Below are 24763 nucleotides of genomic sequence, written 5' to 3' on the forward strand. Positions count from 1 at the left end.
GCTGAGCTGGGCCTTAGCTGCGGCATGCTGGATCTTCACTGTGCCATTTGGGGTCTAGTTCCCTGACCAGGGATCGAGCCCAGGCCCCCAGCATTGGGAGCACAGAGTCTTAACTACTGGATCACCAGGAAAGTCCCTCTGCTCAGCTTTGGCAATGCTGTGTGGCAGGGCACAGGACCGACCTGTCCTCAGGGCATGTACATCCTGTACATTTGGGGAAGACAAATATTTAAATAATCATGAGGGTACACAGGGCTTCAGTAGAGCATTGCATGCAGTGGAGTGTAACGGGAGCTTTGAACCTTGTCCGGACACATCAAAGACGCCTTTTTGTAAGGAAGTGATGTTGCTTCAAGTTGGAACCTGAAAGATATTTAGGAGTTAGGGAGGGGAAAACGGGGGAGTTCCAGGTGGAGAAAACTGCATGTGCGGGGTCGTTTTGGGCCAGTTACTTAGCTTCTCTGCGCTTTCGTTTTCTTATTTGTAAAATGGAAATAGTGTGACTACCTCAGAGGATTGTCATCCACATAAATACTGTGTTTAAAGCCATCTTCTAATGAGTATTTCTGAAATGAAGCACAATCAGTTCCTACAGGGCAGTTTCCTGGTCCAAGTTTGTTTATTGAATTGCTAAACATGTGGATTCACTTACTGTGTTTTTCCTGGTAACCTTGCTCTTGACCTGTCCCAAAGCCTCTCTCTTGTTTTAATGACAAGGACAGGGGGTATTTTGTTTTGCTTTCTTGTGTGTTTGTGTTAATTATAGAGATCCAGTTCTGCCTTTCATTGCTGCACACAGCTCATGCTGTGGCAAACCTTTTAGGTCAATAAGTGTTATCGGGTGGAATGCTTTCACCTTCAAGGAAAACAAAAGCCAACTCAGTGACTTAAACACCCAGGCACTATTTCAGATAACAAAGAGTCTAGAGGTAGGGTAACGCCAAAGCGAGTTAATTCAGCAGCTGAGGACTCATGTGCATTTTTCTTCCTGCCCTGCCATCCCCAGAACACTGGCTTGTCCTGGCTGCTTCCCCTGGTCTCAGGAGGAATGTCGCCACTCCAGGTGTCACAGATGTGTTATTGACCAAGGTTCCTGGCCTTCCTCAGTCAATAGAAATTGATCAGAGGCTAGACAAGGACTTCAGGCAAGGTTTTGCTTTGTTGGGCCCCTGCTGCAGCTCAAGGGCGTGAGAACAAGTGACAGGTTCCAGTGCTGGTTACTCCCCGAGGGGGACGAGTTTGTTCCTTTTTTGGGGTCAGGGTAGGGGTGTGTCCAGGGGTCTGGCCAGAGGGGCGGCTTAAGTATTTGGCCCGCCCCTTAGGTGGTGGTCTGTGCAGAGGGCATGTGCAGTACGCTGCTTTTGCTCCTGGCCCTTCAGAAACGACTGATGCTGAAGCTGAAGCTCCAATACTTTGGCCACCTGGTGCGAAGAGCCAACCCATTGGAAAAGACCCTGATGGTAGGAAAGATTGAAGGCAAAGAAGAAGGGGGCAGAAGAGGATGAGATGGTTAGATAGCATCACTAACTCAGTGGACATGAGTTTGAGCAAACTCTGGGAGATAGTGAAGGACAGGGGAGCCTGGTGTGCTGCAGTCCATGGGGTCGCAGAGTCAGACACGACTGAGCAACTGAACAACAAATTCAGAAGTGGCAGTTGAGTTCTTTGGTCTCTGTGTCTTGTCCAGAATTTGTCCCAGCTGGGCATGCACGTGGTGATTTTTAGTCCCATACAGTTTCTTTATATTCCGTTGCTGGCAGAGAGGTGTGTGCGGGTGACGGCGCTGCAGCGAAGGGGTCCCAGGTCCCACCCTGTCTCAGGTAGACCCCAGAAGGTCCAGCTGAGGAAGAGGCACTGTGTTTTTCCTGGTGTCCCTCTCTCTCTATCATTGGACTTTCGGGTTATTTCCACAGTTTGGCTGTGGGGAGTGAAGCTGCTGACAGGAAATCAAAACCTAGGCAGGTTGATTTGCCAGCTTCCCCCAGCCAGCCCGCTCAAGGCAAGTGGCCGTGGCCTGCCTGGGGAAGCACCAGACCAGGAGGGAGAGTTCCTTGTTTGGGCTTGGCTTTGCCCTTGACTGCTAGTAATCAGGGTGTTTCCTTCTCCTGAAACACATCAGTTAGTCACCGACAAGGTTCCCAGCAGTACACTTTAGCTGGAAACACACTCGCAACCGACCGACAGGTAGTCCCTGTCAAGTAAACCCCAGTGGAACCAGAAAACTGGGTCTCGCTTTCCTTAATTGGAGCCTGGCTTCGAATCAGATATTGAACTGAAAAGAAAAGCATTCGCCATTAGAAAAAGAAATTTAAATTACTGGTCTGTCCATATTTAGAATTTCTTGCAATCGTTTCCACTGTATGTAACACTGAAATCCTTTGTGGTTGTCTGCCGCCAGAATGAATCTTTGACCCGGCAACTTTAAATGTGTGTGACACCGTTGGGAATTTTGAAAATTCTTAATTTAATCTGCTCTGGTCCAGAGGTGGGGGCCAGGATGAGGGAGCGCGTGATCCTTTTGTGTTGAAGGTTACGCTGTTTGTCAGCAGTGGCCTGTGCTTCTGCAGCTTGGGTTGGGAGACAATAGGTACTGGCACAAGAAGTATCATACTTGAACCTTTATTTCTGGAGGCAGTAAAGAGCCAGCCAAGCCTGGAGGTGAGTAGGAGGTGACGGGCAGCACAAGGCCCTGGAGCTACTGGTGTCGCGTCGTGCTGCTGGTGGCTGAGGGCTTTCTCAGAGTGGGGAGAGAGAGACCCCGGTCCTCCTGCCAGGGGCCCCGACTTCCTCTGCAGGGCTCCCTAAAGGCAGGCCTCGCCACTGGACTGTGGGGAGGCTGGAGTATATAACTGCTTGTCTCTCCCCCAGCCCAGATTTCGCAGGTTCTTTATTATCTTTTAAATTAATTAGCTAATGAATTAGTTTTCCTTATTTTTGGTTGCACCTAGTCTTCGTTGCTGCGAGGGCTTTCTCTCGCTGTGACGGACAGGCTTCTCACGCGGTGGCTTGTCTTGCTGCAGAGCGCAGGCTCTAGGCACACGCGCTTCAGTAGTTGGAGCTCCTGGGCTCTAGAGATTGGGCTCAGCAGTTGCGGCTCAGGGGCTTGGTTGCTCTGTGGCACGTGGGATCTTCCTGGACCAGGGATGGAACCCATGTCCCCTGCGTTGGCAGGCGGATCCTTATCCACTGGACCACCAGGGGAGTCTTCATGGGTAATGTTAATTGCCTAATTAATGAACTGATTCGTATTCTCTTTTGTGATAACTTCGTTCATGTCAGGTGGTGCTAGTGGTAAAGAATCTGCCTGGCAGTGCAGGAGATGCAAGAGATGTGGGTTCGATCCCTGGGTCAGGAGGATCTTCTGGAGAAGGAAATGGCAGTCCACCTCAGTATTCTCGCCTGTAAAATCCCACGGACAGAGGAGCCTGACAGGCTACTGTCTATGGGGTCACAGAGAGTCGGACACGACACACACACACACACACACACACACACACACACACACACACACACACACACACACACACACACACACACACACACACACACACAGTTCTTGTCAAGCAGGGACTTGTCCTGACGAAGAGAGCGGGAAGGTCACTGTACCGGGCCCTCTGGTTCCTTGTCTAGACAGCGTCCACGGCTGTCCTTCCCTCACAGACTCGGATTGTTCAGAGTCACGCATCTCCCTGAAGGGAAGGAGGAGGCATTAAAGCAGAAATACACACAGCTCAGCAGGTTTCCCTGAACGACCGCTGATCACTGAGTTCTTGCTGGACCCTCCCACTGATTCACGCTTTACATTTCTTCTCTGTGCCTCTGTTTTCGGTTGGTAAAATGTGGATGTTGCTGACTCTGGAGGAAAGTTGTGAAGAGCTAATGAAAGAGGCTGGACCTCACCAGGGGTAGAGAAGGGCCTTTGCTTGGAGAAGTGCACGGCGGTCACCCTCGCCTGGGGGCTGCCTGTGTGCAGAGCTGTCTGTGTTGGGATGGAGGAGAGGCCAGGACTGCCCCCCAGCCCCCCGCCTTGGGGAGCTGAGACATGCGCAGAAGGTGGACACGGCAGTGTGCGCCCGGTATATGGCTTCAAGTAAGTGATTCATGGATACGCTGGGTGGGACCATCTTCAGTGTTTGAGATGGTGACTCAAAGCCTACTTTTCCTTCCTTAGGGACACCACAGCCCAGAATCAGTCTGTTAAATGGGCGTTGATGTCCTATACTTTGTTACACTTTTCTAGATGAAATGAGTCTTATAAACAATCATAAATGCTTTTTTTTTTTTTCAGTTGGTGGAGGTAAAGATTATGTTTTTCAAAAAGTGAGACAAAGAGCACCTGGAACATGATATGTCTCCTTACAGAGGTCTGTGATACCACCTGTAACGTTGCCTCCCAACTCTTAACCAGAACTCGTTTAAACCTCGATCTAACTGCAGTTTTATAGAGACCACACGGGACAGAAACATGGGAAATTGTTTTTAGGGCTGTAGTCAGCAAATTCCAAACTGCAGATGTTTTATAGGACAGACCCGTTTCTTCAACAAATAAACGGTAATGAGGGGAAGAAAGGATGGAGGGGACACCTGTAGATAAACAGAGACTTGAGAAGTGATTGAACCAGTGATGATTATGGTGCTGACTCTGCCAAACGTAATGAAGGAAAACATGTGAGACAATCTGGAAAATGCGGGTACAGGTTAGTTTATGGTGTTAAGAAGTTATTGTTAATTGTTTTCAGTGTGGAAGTGGTATTATGGATACATTTTAAATGAATATCCTTTAGAGATATGTACTGAAGGCAAAAGGAAAAGGGCGCAGCAGAGGACAGGATGGTTAGACAACCTGACCGAGTCAATGGACGTGAATTTGAGCAAACTCAGGGAGACAGTAGAGGGCAGAGGAGCTTGGCGTGTTGCAGTCCAGGGGGTCACAAAAATTCGGACATGACTTAGTGACTGAACAATCACAACTGAAGTATTTACATATGCAGAGAAATAAAGTCTGGCCTTTGCTTCAAAATAATCCACTAAGGGCTGTGGGCAGGAGTAGAGATGAGACAGGACTGGTCGTGCATTAAAAACTGTTGAAGCTGAGTATTGGGTAAATCACGTTCATGAGACTGTTCTACTCTGTGTGTGTTTAAAATTTTCTAAATAGTAAGTAAACCTTTTTAATATGACCCCTCAAACTGTTCATTTTAAATGGAAGCATTTTGGGAATTCTTTGCCATCCAGTGGTTAGTGCTCGGAGCTTTCACTGCCTTCGCCTGGGTACGATCCGTGGTTGGGGAACTAAGATCCCCCAAGCCATGTGGTGTAGCCAAAAAAAGAAATAAAATGGATTTATTTTATTGTATGTAAATATAAGAAGATATATGTATGTAAATTATACCATAATCAAGTTTATTTAAAAATTAATTTAAAATGAGTAAGAAGAGTGTTCACATTTTGTTCACAAAGTGTCAAACGGTCATTTCAGAGGTTGATACTACCTGACCCCCTGGGAGTGGGAATGACCTGACTTCTGCTGCCTCTCCCACGCCCCCACTTAAAATGAACTTTTATCATTTGTATTTCTGGTGTTGCTCTAGCTTCTCTTTGACTTGGATTCTGTGATAGGTTTGTTGATGTGTCTGCCATCCAAATGGGCGTTCCTTTTGACGCTAGAATAAGTGATGCCGCGAAGGACGTGCAGCCATCGCCAGTGATAATCCCTGAACATTCATTTAGCTACATTGTCACAGTCAGGAAAGTCCAACTGAGTTCTAATTATCTTTCATGCAGTCTACCAAGCAGCAAACTGGTCAGCTGGTCCGTGTTGAGTGTATTCTTCGCTCCAGATCTCACTGTGCTGAGTTCTGGGTTTGCAAGGATGAATGTGATCTGACTCTCGGGGTGGGGAGATGGTCGTGGATGCGTGTGATTTCAGCAGTGTGCCAAGCGCCATGGTGATACAGGGGGGTGCGGGACACTGCGGGGGCTCCATTTACATCGTGCCCTGGTGCCCTGCCCGCCTCCCTCCCTCTCAGCTCCCTTCCTCGCCTGTTAAGTCCGATGAGTCAACCAGCAAAATTTCAGGCAGGTTGGGAAAGGCAGCTGGAACAGAAGGAACATTCCTTTTGCCCTGTGAAACGTGTTACTTTTTTCTTTTAGATCGCAAATGCAGAGCTGAGCTCGTCATACTACACTGTGCTGACATTGTAGGATCCCTCTGGGGTTATTACTGTGATGGTTGTCATTTACCATCATCTCTTCTCCTAGTCCGGTCCCCTACTCCTGTTCATTTCTTCTCTGATGCCTTTAATATTTACCCTTGAATATGTTTGTATCCTTGTATGATGTTTTTTGTAAGTTTATCTTAAATAATACTATGTCACATTTCTCATTTCGACCCTCTTCTCACTTAAAACCATGCTTTTGAGTTTTCTCCATGTTGTTGCGTTTGTATTGCGTTCGGCTCCTTTACTGAACTTTATGACTAGCAGCTACCTTGTGTTGTTTCTCTGTTTCCCCCTAGAGATGGATGCTTAGCTTGTTCTCCAGCTTCCTACGCTGCACACAGTGCTCTGATGAAAGACTTCATGTGTATCTTCTTAGGAGCTTGAACAAGAGTTTTTCCAGCTAAATACCAACAAGCCTGTTAGTTCCCTGAGTTCACTCACACTTCACGAAGCATGAAGTTAAACTGCTAAGCATGACTGCTCCCTTTCTATTCCCGCCACAGAATGCAGCACTCAAGATCTGATTGTCAGAGTTTTGTCAGTTGATGGATGTAGCATGTTATTTTGTTGTTTGGTTTGGTTTTTTAAAGTTATTTGTTTATTTGGCTGCACGGGGGTCTTGGTTGCAGTACGTAGGATCTAGTTCCCCGAACAGGTATTGAACCCAGGCCCTCTGCACTGGGAGCGCTAGTCTTAGCCATCAGACCACCAGGGGTGTCCGCTGTTATTTTAATTCCTGTTCCTCTGATTGCTAAGTGAGGACGAGGATCTCTGTGTATACTACAGGGATATATAAAGGGATTTCCCTTTTATGAATGACCTGGTCATATCCTTTTCCTATGTTTCCAGTGAAGTTCCTCATAGGTTCCAGGTTTTAATCCTGTAAGTGAAAGTGTTAGTTGCTCAGTCGTGTCTGACTCTCTGTGACCCCAGGGACTCTAGCCTGCCGGCTCCTCTGTCCATGGAATTCTCCAGGCAAGAATACTGGAGTGGGTTGCCATTCCCTCCTCCAGGAGATCTTCCCAACCCAGGGATCGAATCCAGGTCTCCCACATTGCAGGCAGATTCTTTACTGTCTGAGCCATCCTTAGTTAGTTATTGATGACGCAGCTGTCATCTCCTGGCCTGACCCATCTGTAAGCTTTGTTCAAAGTGTCCTTTATTCAGCAGAAATCCTATATTTCTGATACCGTAAGAAACCCTTTACTATCCTCAGGTCACTAAGAAACTATCCTATATTTTCTTCTAATTAGAAGAAACACATTAGGTTTATATGTGTCTCTTAAATTTGCATCTTTAGTTTGGTTGTTTCATCTCTGAATTGTGTACCCACTGCCTCCCTCGTAGCTCCATCTGAATGTCTTACAGTTATCTCAAGCTTTTTGCTCTTTCATACTGTTCATGGGGTTCTCAAGGCAAAAATACTGAAGTGAATTGCCGTTCCCTTCTCTAGTGAGAGTTGGACCATAAAGAAGGCTGAGCACCAAAGAATTGATGCTTTCAAACTGTGGTGCTGGAGAAGACTCTTGAGAGTCCCTTGGACAGTAAGGAGTTCAAACCAGTCAATCCTAAAGGAAATCAACCCTGAATATTCATTGGAAGGAACGATGATGAAGTTCCTATACTTTGGCCACCTGATGCGAAGAGTGGACTCATTGGAAAAGACGCTGCTTCTGGGAAGAATTGAGGGCTGGAGAAGGGGGCAACAGAGGATGAGATAATTGGATGGCGTCACCGACTCAATGGACATTAGTTTGAACAAACTCAGGAAGATGGGGAAGGACAGGGAAGCCTGGCATGCTGCATGCAGTCCATGGGGCCGCTAAGAGTCGGGCACGACTGAGCAACTGAGCAACAGCATCTCAAAGTTAAAGTTGGTAAAACAGATCTCTTTATTTTATCCCTTTCCCATTAAAAAAAACAACAAACTCTCGCAGTCTTTACTCATCTAAGGAAAATGAATGGATGGTATCACCATCCACCCTGCTTCTTAAGCTGACAACCTCGGAGGCCTCTCTGCTGCTCTCCTTTCTCAGTTCCACCCTCCAATCCATCAGCAAGTCCTGTTCTATACAGTTCCAGAAGAGATCAGAAATCTGTCGCTGTCTCTTCAGCTCCACCCACCCCTGCCCTAGACCGTGTCTGGACCATCATCTGTCTTCTGGGTGCCGGTCGTGGCCTCCCTGCTTTCAGGGTGGCCTCCCTCCAGTTCTTGAGCAGCCAGAGGAGCCTCTCCCAAACACTGGGCAGAGCTCGACACTTCCCTGTTTAAAAACCCTCTGATCCTTTCCAATCAGAATATAACACAGACTCTGTTTACGTAGCCTCAGGACCAACAAAACCCCTCTGTGTATCCATCTAACCTCATCCCTGGTTCTGCTCCAGCCAGACAGGTCTGCCCTTTATTGCACTCTGAGCCTGATTCTTCCTGGGGGTATTTGCATGTGATTCTCTTCTGGAATGTTCTGCCACTCACTATTTGCATGGCTGGTTCTTGTCTGAGTTCTCAGCCTTTCCTAACCGCTCAGTCTGAATTAGGACCCTTGCCCCACTCTCCTGTCTCCGTCTTGTTTTGGGTTGTCATTGTTGCTCTCTGACGGCATATCTCTCGGGCATATTCATTACCTCACTCCCTCATACTGCTTTACAGCCAGCTTTCCGAGACTAGGGTGCCGGAGCCTGTGTCCTTCATGGTACTGGTGTTTGCAGCTGTCCTCTAGATTTGTGGCAGGAGGTCTATTTCGAATGAATGAATGGGCTTTCGAGGCGCTGTCTCTTGCAGCCAAGAGTCCCACACGGTCGGTGTGCTGCTGGCTGGACACAGTCGGTGTGCTGCTGGCTGGACACGGTCGGTGTGCTGCTGGCTGGAGGAGCTGCTCTTGGCTTCTCAGGGAGAGGCAGGCAGCTGTCATTTCAGAGCACCTACGATTACGTTCTGGCTCTGCTGCTTACTGGTTTTGAGGCCTTGGGCAAGTCACTTATCTTCGCTAGATATGTTCTGTCATTTATGGAGCAGAGATAATGCATATCTTATTGATGTTCATGATCAGTCGCTTCAGTCATGTCGAACTCTGCAACCCTATGGGTCATAGCCCACCAGGCTCCTCCGTCTTTGGAATTCTCTAGGCAGAAATACTGGAGTGGGTTGCCATGCCCTCCGTCAGGGAATCGTCCCAACGCAGGGATCGAACCTACGTCTCTTAGGTCTGTCTCCTGCATTGGCAGGTGGGTTCTTTCCCACTAGCGCCACCTGGGAGTTCGGTGAGGAGTAAATGAAATAACGTGAAAACACCTAGCAGGCACCCGGCAGTTTGTGCCCCCTACCCTCTTCTCAAAGCAAATCTGCTCCCCTGAATTCTGAAAGCCCATCACCTGCTTTGGGCCAGCTCCTAAACACTGGTGTCTGATGTGAAAACAGTATTTCTAGGGGATTTCTTGGTGGTCCAGTGGTCAGGACTCTGCGCTTTCACTGCCGAGGGCTCCAGTTTGATCCCTGGTGGGGGAACTAAGATCCCACAAGCCACACAGCACGGCCAGAAGACAAACAAAACTGTATCTCTTACATGTAGTCATGTCATATACATGTTAAGCCAAAATTGTTAAAATTGCATAGATGAATTATTATCCCTGTTTCACTGTAGGAAGAGGGGAGAGGAGTCAGTCCCCGGGACATCACGGGATGACATTGGGGACACCCTGTATAGTCTCAGCTACGAAACCAGCTTTTGCCCTTTCTGTCTATTTTATGTGTTCATTTTTCTACTCCCCTTCTTCTCTCTTCTCTGCACGAACCCTCAGCCTTCTTTTCTCTTGCTTTCCTCTTTGCCTTCTCCTGTGGCTGCCGGAGGCATCGCTGCTGACTGACACTTGGGATTGAGGATGCTGCCTACCCTCGTCCAGGTCATCGGAACAGCCAGTGAGACTCTGTGAGGCTCCTGGTTTGTAATGTAATATCATACAGGTCAAGGGTCTTGGAAAGATTCTGCCTGCACGCAGGTTTGGGGGAGGAGGGCCACACAAAGTTGCTTCTGAAGGAACGGATTGGCTTGCGTGTGTTGTCCAGGCTCTGATATTTGGCAGATCTTTTTGTGAAATGTACCTTAAAGCAATACTTTCTGCCTTTTTTTTAAAAATTGTGAATCTGTAGAGTCTAATGGGAAAAACAAAACAAAACAAAAAAACAGACCAGTAAAACAGTTACACCAGTAATATTTGTCTGGGTTAAGTGTGATACTGGGTGAGACCTTTAGCTTCCTACTTTTTCAGCCACCTGTGAAATACACCCTGTGTTTATTCTCATTTCTCAGAGATATGAAGAGTTAGCTTTAGCACATCTGTGAAACATACTTATCGTTGAGGTCACTGCTCCAGGCCTCTCAGCCCTGCCCTCACCCCAGATCCCTTTCCACTTCAAGCTCCTGCCCTGCAGCCTGGCTGCGAGGGGCCTCAGTGGGCTGGGTGCTGCTGGAGGATGGGCCGGGGGTCAGAGCAGCAGGGGCTCCTGGAAGACATTCCTCCCGCTTTCCCTCCTGGCGTTTCTTCCTTTTGGGCCTGAAGTGACGCTTTATCCCTGTCCTTTCTGATCTGGACAAGCAAATACAGAAGCAGATGGCAGATAACTGGTCTTGTTTGTTTTTGTTATTTTTCTCCCAGTCGCCTGGCTCTGAAAGCAGTTCCAGTGGTTTATAGCTTAGTGTAGTTTTCCCAGGTTGGGAGCATCCTCTAAGGCAGTCCCACCTGGAGCAGCCAGGTTGTCCTGGCTGACGGCGCCCCCTGATGGCCCGTGGAGAACACGACCACGGTGCCACCTTCCTCTGCTCCCACCCTCGCGTGGGGGGCGGGGGGGAGTTTCTCTCCCTACCCCCCTTTGATGCGCTTTTGTTCCATCTTGCATTTTAGATAATTATGCTTCAGCTAACCCTTCTTACCTCCTCTTCGGGCTTCTTATTGATTTATCTGTTACCCCAAAAGCATCTTGTTTTTTGTCCCCACTCTTTTCATTGTATGTATTTGTTTTTTTGGTTTACTTTTAATTTCTGAACAAAATAAACAAAAAGCCATGATACACAACGTTCAAGCTCTGTGTCACAGGTGGAAAGAAGCAGGGCTTGAGGCTGTTGTATCCTGCCTTAGACAGAAGGACAGAAATAAAACCACGAGACACCGGCAGAGGGAACCAGGTGGGCCAGGGCCACTGAGGCTGCTGCTGGGGGAGCCATGGGGATCTTTGCTTTATGCTTTTGAATTAAAAGCTTTCCCCCATCATGGCTAAAAAGCATTTAGTGGCATGTCCTTATTAAGGCAAAAGGAAGCACCAGATTTTGAAGTGAAATTAGATGCCACAATAAAGGCTCACTGTGGCCAACTTCTAGAGCTCTTGGGGTCCGTCAAGAGCTGCTTTCAGAGTCTTTCTTCTTTTTTTTAATATTTATTTATTTGTTTGGTGGCACCGGTCTTTGCTGTGGCACACAGGATCTTTCTGGTTGTGGCATGTGAACTCTTAGTTGGGGCTTGTGGGATCTAGTTCCCTGACCAGGGATGGAACCCTGGGCCCCCTGCTTTGGGAGCACGGAGTCTTAGCCACTGGACCACCAGGGAAGTCCCTCCCTTCAGAATCTTAATAGATTTTTGTTCCTGTTCTCAACCTCCTTCAACTAAATTTGCTTTGTCCATGGTATTAGAATTCAAAATAAATAAAACGCTTCTTCAATTTCACTTTACCTTATCAAGTACAAGTATTCCTGTGGGATTTCCTGCTACCCGGAAGAGGTGTTGATGCTCAGTATCTCAGACACTTTGTGGATTCACCATGTCCAGCCTGAGAGGCTGGCTGAGGAGCCTGCTTCCTCCTGGCCTTCCTTCTCCAGCTCCCCACATTTTTAGTGCTGTTTCAAATTCTACCCAGCCCACTTGCAAAACTCACTTCTGGAATATAGCCCATTTGCAAGCTGAATTTTTGTTTGTGTTTTTCAGCTCATAATCAGACTGTAGAGAAAGCAACGTTGGCATCTACGGATCTCTCTTGGGTTATGCATCATGAGTTTTATGCAACAAAGAACGACACTGCTGAGACCTCATGCTTACCTCTCCAGCCTTAATTCACTGTCTTTCAGAACCCTTCTTTTGCTTTTAGTAATGAAGGGGAAGGAGTAATGAATGAAACAGAATTGGCCAACACCTCACCACAAAAAAAACCCCCTCAAAGTACTGCTGAGGACAGCAGTCATGAGTCCATAAATCATTTATCCTGTCCCCCTATTTCCCCTCCCCGAGAGAGCACTGTACTTAGAGTGGAAAGTGAGGAGCACCATGGTTCCCAGTCTCTGGCGTTGTGAGTGCCTCACGTTGTTTGATTTTGTGCGGTTAACTTTTCCAGAGGTGATGTCATCTTTGGGACAGGATTGTATAATTTTGGAGTTTGATGGAACCTCAAAGATCATGTTGCTTCGTTTCCCACCTTATGGGGTCCTCCCTTCCAAAAATTTCCTAAAAGTTGGCCAGTTAGCCTTGGCCTAATTCTTAGAAAGTTCTTCTGTATGTTCAGCTGACATTTAAACCCATGGGAATTTCCACCATCAATCCCGAGTCAGCCATTTATAGCAACCTATGACTCAGTTTTTTTCACTCTTCCCTAAGAACGCCTTTCAGCTACTGGAGGCCAGCCCTCAGCCTCCTGAGTCTTTCTGGGCTGAGCTGTCTCTTGGGCATGTTGGGCTTTTTTCTTGATGATTTGGGAAGTTTTTAGCCCTACGTCTTTGCTATGAGTTATCAAATTTCCCCTCATGTTGTCATTTTTCTTCAGGCTTTGTTTACAGTGGTGTTTACCATGCAGATTTTTTGGGGGTTTGCTTTGGTGTTTTGTTTGTTTGGTTGGTTTTTTCTTTTCTGGCCATGCCACACAGCATGTAGGATCTTAGTAACTCCACCAGGGATCAAACCTGTACCCCCTGCACTGGAAGTGCTAAGTCTTAACCACTGGCCTGCCAGGGAAGTTCTGATCTTTTTTTTCTTACAGTAATAAAATGTATCAACATTTTAAAAACAGCCTCTGGATTTTATATCCTTTGGATTTTGTTCCCGCTTAGAAAGACCTCACTCACTTTGAGGTTATCTTAAAAGTATTTTCTGCATACTTTCTTCTTGTACTTTAATGGATTTGTTTTTAATGTTTAAATCTTTGGTTCCTTCTGGAGTTTATTTTGATATAAAATGTGAGGTGGAGTTTCAAATTTATTTGTTTTTCAGTGAGGTACCCAGTTACTCCAACACCGTTTATTAGATGATTCATTTTCTCCCACTGATTTGAAATGCCTTATGTTAAATTCATGATATACTCTTGGACTTATTCCCAGGATTTTTCATATGTTTTGCTGCCAAGCAAGCCATCACCCTTCTTATACCCTTGTTATTAACATTTTTAGCTGAAATGTAAAACTTTTAATATACTTATTATAGTTCATTGTTCAGCCTGTCATCTGGCCCGTCAGGATGGCCTGGTTCTTGCTTCTTGCACCAGCAGCTTCTTGCTTTGTGCCATCTGCAGGTTAATAAGCACCTCTTTTATGTCGTTATCCAGGTCATCGATTAAAAGAGTTACAGAAATACTGACCAGTGTAGGGCTGTCCTTTGAACATCGGTGGAAGGCCACTGTTAATTCTTTCCTGTAGCAGAGATGCAACATGATATGTTAGAAAGACTGTGGAATTTTAGTATTTTTGCAAGACTTTATTTGGACATCCCTTATTTTCATTGTTTCTCAAACTTTAATGTGCATAGGAATGACCTGAGAATCTGGTTGATGTACAGATTCTGACTCACTAGCTCTGGAGTTGGACCAAGATTCTGTACTTCTAGTAAGGCTCCAGTCCATGCTGGTGCTGCTGGTCCATAGACTCACTCTGTACAGGATGGAGACCAGGGTAAGTCCAGCGAGAAGCTCTGGCTGCAATATTTAAGGAGGCACTTGCTCTCAGGTTTGCTCAGGTGCCAGTCTTGCTCTTTACCCCATGGACCATAGCCCCCTGGGCTCAGCCCCCTTGTTGTTCAGTCTCATTACTGTTGAACTAGTCTCTTTCTTTTCAAGCAAGTTCCCCCGGTGATTCTCAGGCACACCAAAGTTTGAGAAGCGTGATTCTCAGGCACACCATGAAAAGAGATTAGAAGTTCTGACTTTTGGTATTAATTTCTTAAATAAATCCTATTGTGAGCTAGTGCTTACAACCTGAGAACATCATGGAACCAATTGGCTTTAGCTTGTCTGATGTGCTGAGTCCCAAATACTGACAGTGGTTGCTCAGATAGTGCCAGACCACAGGTAAAAGAAGCCTCCTTGAATCTGACAAAACCAATCTTCACCCCTGTATTGATGACTCTCATAACGTGGACTCAGAATCAAGCTCTTACATGTCATTGAAAGCTTCATTGAAAATGTGCTGCAGGCCATTGCTTCTCAAATGTTAATATGTGTACGGATCTCCTGGGCGTCAGGTTAAGATACAGCTTCTGATTTGGTGGGTCTGGAGTTCTGCATCTTTCATGGGCTCTGAAGTGATGCTGAAGCTTCTGAGCTACAGCTGCAGAACCCAGAAACAGGGAGAGTTCTGACTGACTTCTAGCTAAGAAATCTTCCTGAAGTATAAGAGGGTATTGGTTAGGAATGTTCAGGGAAGTTCCTCATGGATTTTATTTCAGAAAGCGAGGAAAGAAGCTTATATTGTTTCCCCTTTCTTGCTATGACAAACAGTGCTGCAGAGAATATGTTCATCACATCCATTGTTTCATGTGCATTCTGTATTTTGTTGTCTGTGGTGCAGCAGTGTTATTCCACTTTATAAAGTCTTGAAAGGTATTTATCTTGAACTTTCTATGTACTTAATGCGGTATTATTTTTATATCTTTAAGTTACATCTTGGTGGGTATGGAAAGTATTTTCTCATCACTAATGTTATTAACACCGAATAGATTTAAAGGACATTGTTGTTTTTGTTCAGTTGCTAAGTCGTGTCTTGACTCTTTGCAACCCCATGGACTGCAGCATGCCAGGCTTCCCTGTCATTCAGTGTCACCTGGAGTTTGCTCAGATTCATGTCCGTTAAGTCAGTGATGCCATCCAACCATCTCATCCTCTGTCACCCCCTTCTCCTGCCCTCGCTCTTTCCCATCCTCAGGGTCTTTTCCAATGAGTTGGCTCTTAGCATCAGGTGGCCAAAGTATTGGAGCTTCAGCATCAGTCCTTCCAGTGAATATTCAGGACTGATTTCCTTTAGGATTGACTGGTTTGATCTCCTTGCTGTCCAAGGAACTCTCAAGAGTCTTCTCCAGCATCATAATTCGAAGGCATCAATTCTTTGGCTCAGCCTTTAAAATACATATATATGCATAAGATACATATATGAATGTGTGTGTGTGTGTGTGTGTGTGTAATGTTGCTTAGTTGCTAAGTTGTGTCCAACTCTTTTGTGACCCCCCCTTAGGCTGTAGCATGCCAGGCTCCTCTGTGCGTGAGGATTGGCAGGCAAGAATACTGGAGTGGGTTGCCATATCCTTCGCCAGGGCATCTGCCTGATCCAGGGATCAAACCCGTGTCTTCTGCATTGGGAGGCGGATTCTCTACCACTGAGCCATCAGGGAACCACCCCCCGCCCCCCACCACACACACACACACACACACACACACATACACACACACACACACACACACAGAGTTTTTCTAGAACCCAGGTAGAATGTGCTCATCTCTTATGAATCAGCATCTTATGAAAAAAGAGGACGTAAACTATTTATGTCATATGTTAAGCCTGGTGCTTTCTATAATTAAGAGCTATTAGTTTAAACCAGACAGGACTGGAACTCCTGAAGGGGAAGAGCAGGGAAAGTTCAAGTCAGCTGCCATCTAACACTGCTTGCTGTATGATTGCACTCATTTCACATGCTAGTAGGGTTATGCTTCAAGCTAGGCTTTAGTAGTACATGAACCAAGAGCTTCCAGAAATCAAATTGCCAACATTCATTGGATCACAGAGAAAGCAAGAAAATTCCAGAAAAACATCTGCTTCTGCTTCATTGACTTTGCTAAAGCCTTTGACTGTGTGGATCACAACAAACTGGAAAATGCTTGAAGAGATGGGAATACCAGACCACCTTACCTGTCTCCTGAGAAACCTGTATGCAGGTCAAGAAGCAATAGTAAGAACCTTACATGGAACACGGACTGGTTCAAAATTGGGAAAAGATTATGTCAAGGCTGTGTATTGTCACCCTGCTTATTTAATTTATATGCAGAGTACATCATGCCAAATGCCAGGCTAGATGAATCACAAGCTGGAATCAAGATTGCCAGGAGAAATATCAACAGTCTCAGATAGGCAGACGATGCCACTCTAATGGCAGAAAGTGACGAGAAACTAAAGAGCGTCATGCTGAGGCTGAAAGGAGAGTGAAAAAGCTGGCTTTAAACTCAGCATTCAAAAAACTAAGATCATGGCATCTGGTCCCATCACTTCATGGAAGTTAGAAGGGGAAAAAGTGGAAGCAGTGACAGATTTTATTTTCCTGGGCTCCAAAATCACTGCAGATGGTGACTACAACCATGAAATTAAAAGACACTTGCTCCCTGGAAGGAAAGCTTTGACAAACCTAGACAGCATATTAGAAAAAAACAACATCACTTTGCCAACAAAGGTCTGTCTAGTCAAAGCTATGGTTTTTCCAGTAGTCATGTATGGATGTGAGAGTTGGCCCATAAGGAAGGCTAAGCGTCAAATAATTGATGCTTTTGAATTATGGTGCTGGAGAAGACTCTAGAGAGTCCCTTGGACTGCAAGGAGATCAAGCCAGTCAATCCTAAAGGAAATCGACCCTGAATATTCATTGGAAGGACTGATCCTGAAGCTGAAGCTCCAGTACTTTGGCCACCTGATGCAAAGAGCTGACTCCTTGAAAAGACCCTGATGCTGGGAGAGATTGAAGGCAAAAGGAGAAGGGGGCAACAGAAGATGAGATGGCTGGATGGCATCACCGACTCAGTGGACATGAGTTTAAACAAACTTTGGGAGATGGTGAGAGACAGGGAGGCTGGGCATGCTGCAGTGCACGGGGTTGCAAAGAGTCAGACACGACTCAGTGACTGAACAACAGCAGCGTTCTGCGGGAACAGCCCTGAGACGCTGCATTGACCTGAATGGTGTCCAGTGTTTTTACCTTCTCTCCCTTTACACGTTAGCCACCTTCACTTGAAAAACCCCAAATTCCCCTAAATGGTGTTTGTATCTGGAATTCCATCACGGAGAAAACAGAGTGACTCACAATCCAAAGTTTAGTCTACACTGATTCGGCTGTTTGACTAGACTAGAAATGCTGTGATTTATAGGTGAGTCAGGTCATTCCATCCAGTAAAGGCTGTTCGAGAGGCCGTTCCTCCTGATGCAGCGTTTTCGACTGCAGTCAGGTGGTTCTGTTAATGAAAGAGCCAAACAAGAGGAGTGATTTCCCTCCCGAGCAGTATTAGATTATGGCGTTGTCAAGAGTCTTGCAATTGAATTACCTCTGTGTAATCCACCCCACCTTATCAGTTAAACTCCACTTGTAATGGACTGCTGGCTTCCGGGGACGCTGTGTGGATTACTTAAAACCTTTTGCTGTCTGGAAGTGACATGATCTGCGGCGTTTCCACCTTCGTCGGGTGGCGTATTCCTTCCTCCCACGCTGCCTGGGCCAGGCTTGTGCTGGGCAAACATCCTGGAGCAGCTGCCGAGCTGAGCAGCGGAGCATGTGTGGTCATTTCATCACGGTGCCGTCACTGTGTCCTCAGCTGGACCGGATCTGGTCAGGCCAGCGACCACTCTGCTCCCTTGCGTCAACAGGTCACATGGTACCACCTACCCAAGGGAAGCAATAAATGAGAAATTCCCTTTGCCACGATGTTTGCCCAGATTAATGTGTAATACTCAGTCTGGGAAGTCTTGGGCTGCTGAAGACTTCTGAGAAGAAATGCCTTTTAAGAAATTTCAAAAGTGATTTGCAGTTCATTGAGGATGGGGTGCGGGGAATAAATGCTTTTTCAGGAACTCACAGTGTCAACACAATAACAGTGTTGAAGAATGCTTTTAGGAGGCAGAACTAAGAATCAGAAACCCTTGAGCTTTAACTCCTATTTGCCTCTGACTGATAACTGACTGTATTTAGCCTTTTCTCGAGTCGGACTCTAAGAAAATGAACAGAGATGAACAGATAGCAGCGATAGTACCTGTTTGCTGGATTACCAAAGCAAGCCGTGTGAGGGTTTGCAATATTAGCAGGGTAAGTTCCAGCAGTAGACTGCAGTTTCTATTCCACAAAGATACTGTATCACACCGAGAGAGGAAACAAGGTTTATGAGAGTGACGGAAAATAAATCCCAGGCTTGTTATTGGTACAAATCAATGTAGAAGCTCTCAGGGCTGTCTGCCTTCACTGGGGATTGGTTAACCAGCTCTCAGGAGCCCGGTGACTCGAGACGCCGGCCAACTAGAGCATGCGTGTCTTAAGGCAAGGAGACCAGGAAGTGGCGGAGCACCTTCTTCCATAGAAGAATGAAGGTGAAACTCGCTTCTGGTACCCAGATAAGACCTGAAGGAAACTCAGGCGTTTGGTTCACTTTGAGACCTGGTAGACTTTTGTTGTGTTAGTCACTCAGTCATGTCCAACTCTGTGACCCCGTGGACTGTAGCCCGCCAGGGTTCTCTGTCTGTGGAATTCCCCAGGCAAGAATACTGGAGGAGGTAGCCATTCCCTTCTCCAGGGGATCTCCCTGACCCTGGGGTTGAACCTGGGTCCCCTGCATCGGCAGGCAGGTTCTTTCCTGTCTGAGCCACCAGGGAAGAATTGTAGAGCCATTTTTTAAAAAGTTTTATTTTGGGTCTTGGCAGTCCAGTGGTTAAGACACCAGACTTCCACCGCAGGGGGCACAGGTTTGATCCACGGTCAGGGAACTAAGATCCTGCATGCTGCATGGTGTAGCCAAAAAAAAAAATAGGAAAAAGAAAAAGTTATATATTGCTCTCTCAGGACCTAGAAGTACCTGGTGTAATAGTGTAGGAAGACAGCTAGGCATGAGAAATGTTCACTTGCCTTTATGACCCTGGATTTGACTTATAAAGTGGTGTCATGTCATGTGGCCGTGTCATACATTGGAGATCAAAGAAGATTCAAAAAATAGCTAAGGACAGAGACAGGACTCTGGTAAGGGGAGTGGGGAAGTGAACAAATCTCTCCTCGATAAACAATGATAAACTGGACCAAGTTGGCAAAAACAGCCACTTCAGGCCTGCGGAAGTAGAACTCACGCCAGCAGCAAATCGAGAAGCATTTATCCATAAGAAGCTGCTGAACTTTAGATAAGGACAGTGGGAGTTTATGATGTTCTTGGTCTGGGACTACTCCCTGCCACCCCCATGCCGTTAATGTACCAGTTCCGGCTGCTGGAGGAAACCCGTTTCATTCGGAGCAGAAGAGGTTCTGTTTCTCTGACAAAAAAAAAAAAAAAACAGTCCGCTCCCCTCGTCAGTGAAAGTTGTGGTCTCAGTGGCAAGTGGACAGGCAGCTCTGGTTGCCTAAATAGCTGTCCCACTCAGGTCAGACAACAAACCACGGTCGACTCAGAGCCTTAGCCGAGATCCTGGAAATGACACAGCCGCAGAAAGGCTTGAAAAGCTCTCCACGCATCCCTGACCAACTGGAAGCTGTGTACTGCCCATAGGTAAGACTTGAGGGGCCCCAAGCTCTCCGCACAGCCCCGGTCAGCTGGGCAGCTGAATGTACAGAAGAGATGCAGGAGGGTCCAGCAGAAAGTCACACTGGGGGCAGACCCAAGCTGTGTGTTCTTAACCCTACACAGATCGATGTGCAGAGCTTAGGAGCCTAGCTGGCCCCAGATGTGTGAGCACGACCTTTAACCAATCGTTTGCTGGTCACTAAACCCTGCAGGCTCGGGGGCACCCCCTAGGAATTCAGGTCTAAAAACAGAAATGAGAATTAAAAGAAAAACATGCCCTGAGTAGAAATACCATGGCCGCACACCATGAAGAAGACAGTCTGCTGATTTCCTCCGGAAAAATTACTCACAGGGAAGGGTGTCCATTTAATCAACATAAGCTATAAAATATGAACAGTAAGATCCATTTGGTTAAAAAAGGAAAGCGAGAGAAGCACAGAAGTATCTGCTCAAAGGGTGGGGTACACAGAAACACACATATTCACACACACGTACACATTTTTCCTTGGATTTTTAACAGTGAGCTTCCTTAGAGGTTTATAGGAATGTTTCTTTCACTTTGCTATTTATTTTGAAAATAAGTATTTTTTCTACAGTGTATCAGTAATACTTTGCACACACACACACATACAAAAGTAACCTACAGCATAACACTAACTGTGATTTAGAATTGTGGGATTTACTAAATCAAGTGCTTTGTTTATAAGCAGCAGTTTACCTTCTACCTCCCACCTCCTATGTTTCTCCTCTCCTTTTTTTTTACATGTCTATTTAGTACATCAGAAAAATATTGGGAACAAAACTGATGAATTTATTCACATTTCTTCCATCCCATTCCTATGTTCTATTTTATGTTTCCTCTTTATTAAAACAGGAAGAACAGTCCCAAGACTTTTCTACCTTTGACTTTATTGCTTGAAACACGTGAACTGCTTGACTTAAATTTCTAAAAACAATCAGATCTTTCCCATTGAGATTGTTGTTCATTATTTTTAAACTTGTATTACTTATAAATGTTTTGTATAGTGCTGTGTTTCTTAAAGGTAAGATGTTGTTTTTAAAAAAAACATCTAAAAAGTATATTGAGTTGTAAATTATTCTCAGTTGGATTAGGAAATTGCCAGTAGAGGAGATAGACTGAAGTGGTTCCTCAAGCCCTCCCACAGAGGATAATTAGCAAATCTGGACAAAATAAAAGAAACTACTAAAAACACCCAAAAGCAGAAGCTAGAGGAGAAAAAAAGTTGTAATTGGAAGGAGTAGGATGTGCAGACTTGTGGGTTTTTTTGCCTGATGGTGTGCTTCAGTCCCCACGGTGGCTGCAATGGAAATGACAGGGGAAGACTGAAACCCTACAAGGCAGAGGTGACAGAGGAGGGGGCTCAGGAATGGAGAGCAGGGGAAATAGAAGGGGAAATCCTGGAAGCAAGAGAGCTGCAGAAAGGGTGAGGCCTAGCAGCTGAGTAAAAACTCAGCCCAGATCCCTGGTTGACTGTCGCATTAGTCAAGATTCTCCAGAGAAACAGAACCAATAGAAGAGCTGTAGGTAGGCAGGTAGGTAGGAGATAGATTACAGGAGTTGACTCACATGATTAGGGAAGTGGAGAAGACCCGCCATCTGCAGCCTGCAGTTGGAGACCCAGGGAAGCTGGTGGTGTAATTCAGTCTCAGTCCAGAGGGCTGAGAATTAGAAGGCTGATGGTACAAATCCCAGATTGAGTCTAAGAACCCAAAACCCAGGGATGCCGAAGTCCAGTAGCTGGAGAAGATGGATGTTTCAGCTCAAGCAAAGAGAAAGAACAAATTTGCCCTTCTCCCACCTTTCTGTTCTATTTAAGGCCCTCAGTGGATTGAATAATAACCACCCACACTGGGGAGGGCCACCTGCTTTACTCAGTTCACCAATTTAAATGCTCCTCTCTTCCAGAAACACCCTCAGACACACCCAGAAATAACGTTTCACCATCTATTTGGACACCCCCTAACCCAGCCAAGTTGACATGTGAAATTAACCATTAAAACTGTTAAACGCTAAATGTGCAGGAGTGACCCAAGGGACCCAGAAAAAACAACAAACAGGGAGCAGCCAGAGAGAAACTAATCCTTGAACGATAAACCTGTACTAGCTAAGATCTGTAAATTTGATGCCTTTTTTTTTTTTTAACCGAGTTAATTCCTAATCTGTACATAGTTGATGCCGGAGAAAGCTGGAGCCTTACTGGCTTGGAGTGTCAGAAGACAGACCTTGAGACTGGCAGAACAGCTGGAAAATTAGAGGGAAACTATAAAAACAAAAATCCCAGAAAGTGAGAGCCCTTAATCTGAGTATAAGCATCCCAGATCTTTGGCTATCCGCCAAATTACACAGGTGCAGGGGAGCCCCCAGGAGCCAGTCTAAAAAAGTAGTAGCTAGAAGCTGTAAGAACTGAGCGAATGTATCAGCTGCTGCATACTCAGGAAAGACCAACTTGTAGTTTGAATCTAGGCAAGTTAACTGCCCACTACAGTTAGAAAAAAAAAATCCTTAGAAGGACACAGCAGAGTTCAAAGTTGCCACAACACCTTATATACAATGTCTAGTTTTCAACCTGCAATTACTAGACATAGAATCAGGAAAGTGTAACTCATACTCAGGAAAAAAACAAAAAAACCCCTCAATAGAAACTGATTCTGAGTGTCTTAGAGGGTACACATGTTGGATTTTTTAGACCAAGACTTCAAAGCAGCTGTTATACAAATGACCAAAGTGTTACAGCAAAATATGATCAGAATTAAAGGAAAAATAAATGAACAGATAGAGAAGTTTCGGCAAAGAAATGGAGCTAGACCCAACAGGCTACAACTGAGGGTTCACATGCTGCAACTAAAGATCCCACATGCCACAACCTGGCTCAGCCTAACTTAAAAAATGATCTATAGATTTAATAAAATTTCAGTAAAGTTTTCTGCTTTATTTTTGTTGCTGAAATTGACAAGTCCAGTCTAAAATGTGCATAGAAATGCGAGAGAACTAGAATAGGCTGTTTTAAAAAACAGTTTTTAAAAGAACCACAAAATGAGAGAATTTGACTTGCTTGTAGTACCGTAAAGTTACGGTGATACAAAAAGAACAGATATATGAATAAATGAGACAGAATAGTCCAGAAACAAACCCACACACATGCAGATCCAAGCGCATAGACAGCTGATTTTCAGCAGCAGTGTCAAGGCAATTCAATGGGAAAAGGAAAGTCTTTTCAAAAAATGGTGCAGGACCAACTGAATTTCTGTATGGAAGAAGATGAACACTAGCCCTTACTTTAATATCCTATGCAAAAAATAACTCAAAGTGGATCAGGGGCCTAAAAGTAAGAGTTAAAACTATAAAGCTTCTGGAAGAAAAATAAGAGAAAATATTTGTGACTTTGGGGTATGAAAAGATTTTCTAAATACAGTGCAAAAAGCACAGACCATAAAATACATGAGTGCTAAAGTGGATTTTATCGAAATTTAAAATGTTGCTGTTTGAGAGTACAGTTAAGAAAAGGCAGGCCGTGGTATGGGAGAAAATGGATGTAATCTGTGTCTCTGACAAGGATGATAAAGAGGTCTTATGATTCAATGGCAAGGTGTTAATTCCATTTTTTAAATGGGCAAAAAGATGTGAATGAGTACTCTACAAAATAAGATACACTAATGGCCAGGAGTTAATAATATCTTCCATTATTAGTCATCAGGGAAAACCAGTTTACAGCCACAGTGAATTACCATATACACCTACTAGCACAGTTAAAATTTAAAAGATCAGTAATACCAAGTGCTGGCAGGTCTGTGGGGCCAGCTGAACTTTGGTGCTCTTCTGTTGAGAACGTAAACTGGAGCAGCTAGTTTGGAAACTAGCTGCCAGTTTCTTTGAATGTTAAACATATACTTACCTTGGGGAGCTTCCCCGGGGGCTCAGCAGTAAAGAATCTGCCTGCAATGCAGGAGAACTGGGTTCAATCCCTGGGCTGAGAAGATCCCTTGGAGGAGGGCATGGCAACCTACTCCAATATTCTTGCTGGGAAAATCCCATGGACAGAGGAGCCGGGGGTGGGGGAGTTGGGTGGGGGGACTCCGTGGGATTGCAAAGAGTCGGACATGAGTGAAGCGACTGAACACACGCACACACACACACACACACACACACTGGGGGGACTCCATGGGATTGCAAAGAGTTGGCCATGAGTGAAGCGACTGAACACACACACACACACACACACACACTGGGGGGACTCCGTGAGATTGCAAAGAGTCGGACATGAGTGAAGCGACTGAACACACACACACACACACACACACACACACACTGGGGGGACTCCATGGGATTGCAAAGAGTTGGCCATGAGTGAAGCGACTGAACACACACACACACACACACACACACACACACACACTGGGGGGACTCCATGGGATTGCAAAGAGTTGGCCATGAGTGAAGCGACTGAACACACACACACACACACACACACACTGGGGGGACTCCGTGGGATTGCAAAGAGTCGGACATGAGTGAAGCGACTGAACACACACACACACACACACACACACACACACTGGGGGGACTCCGTGGGATTGCAAAGAGTCGGACATGAGTGAAGCGACTGAACACACACACATACACACACACACACACACACACACACTGGGGGGACTCCATGGGATTGCAAAGAGTTGGCCATGAGTGAAGCGACTGAACACACACACACACACACACACACACACACACACACACACTGGGGGGACTCCGTGGGATTGCAAAGAGTTGGACATG

At 45.7% G+C, this 24763-nt stretch overlaps 1 protein-coding gene and 1 long non-coding RNA gene across 2 annotated transcripts in view; one reads left to right on the forward strand and one right to left on the reverse strand.

The window, feature by feature from the left end:
* The window catches only part of PACS1 (phosphofurin acidic cluster sorting protein 1), a 144275-nt gene that overhangs the window by 47686 nt on the left and 71826 nt on the right, over positions 1–24763 (forward strand). The gene's annotated exons all lie outside the window — the stretch shown is intronic.
* LOC106503757 lies at positions 13155–23715 on the reverse strand. The gene is made up of 3 exons (XR_001297471.2): positions 21560–23715; positions 17784–18097; positions 13155–13882 (listed from the first exon to the last, which is right to left on the reverse strand). It is a non-coding gene; the product is annotated as an uncharacterized LOC106503757 (long non-coding RNA).

Source organism: Capra hircus, chromosome 29, assembly GCF_001704415.2.
Source record: "Capra hircus breed San Clemente chromosome 29, ASM170441v1, whole genome shotgun sequence".
NCBI lineage: Eukaryota > Metazoa > Chordata > Mammalia > Artiodactyla > Bovidae > Capra > Capra hircus.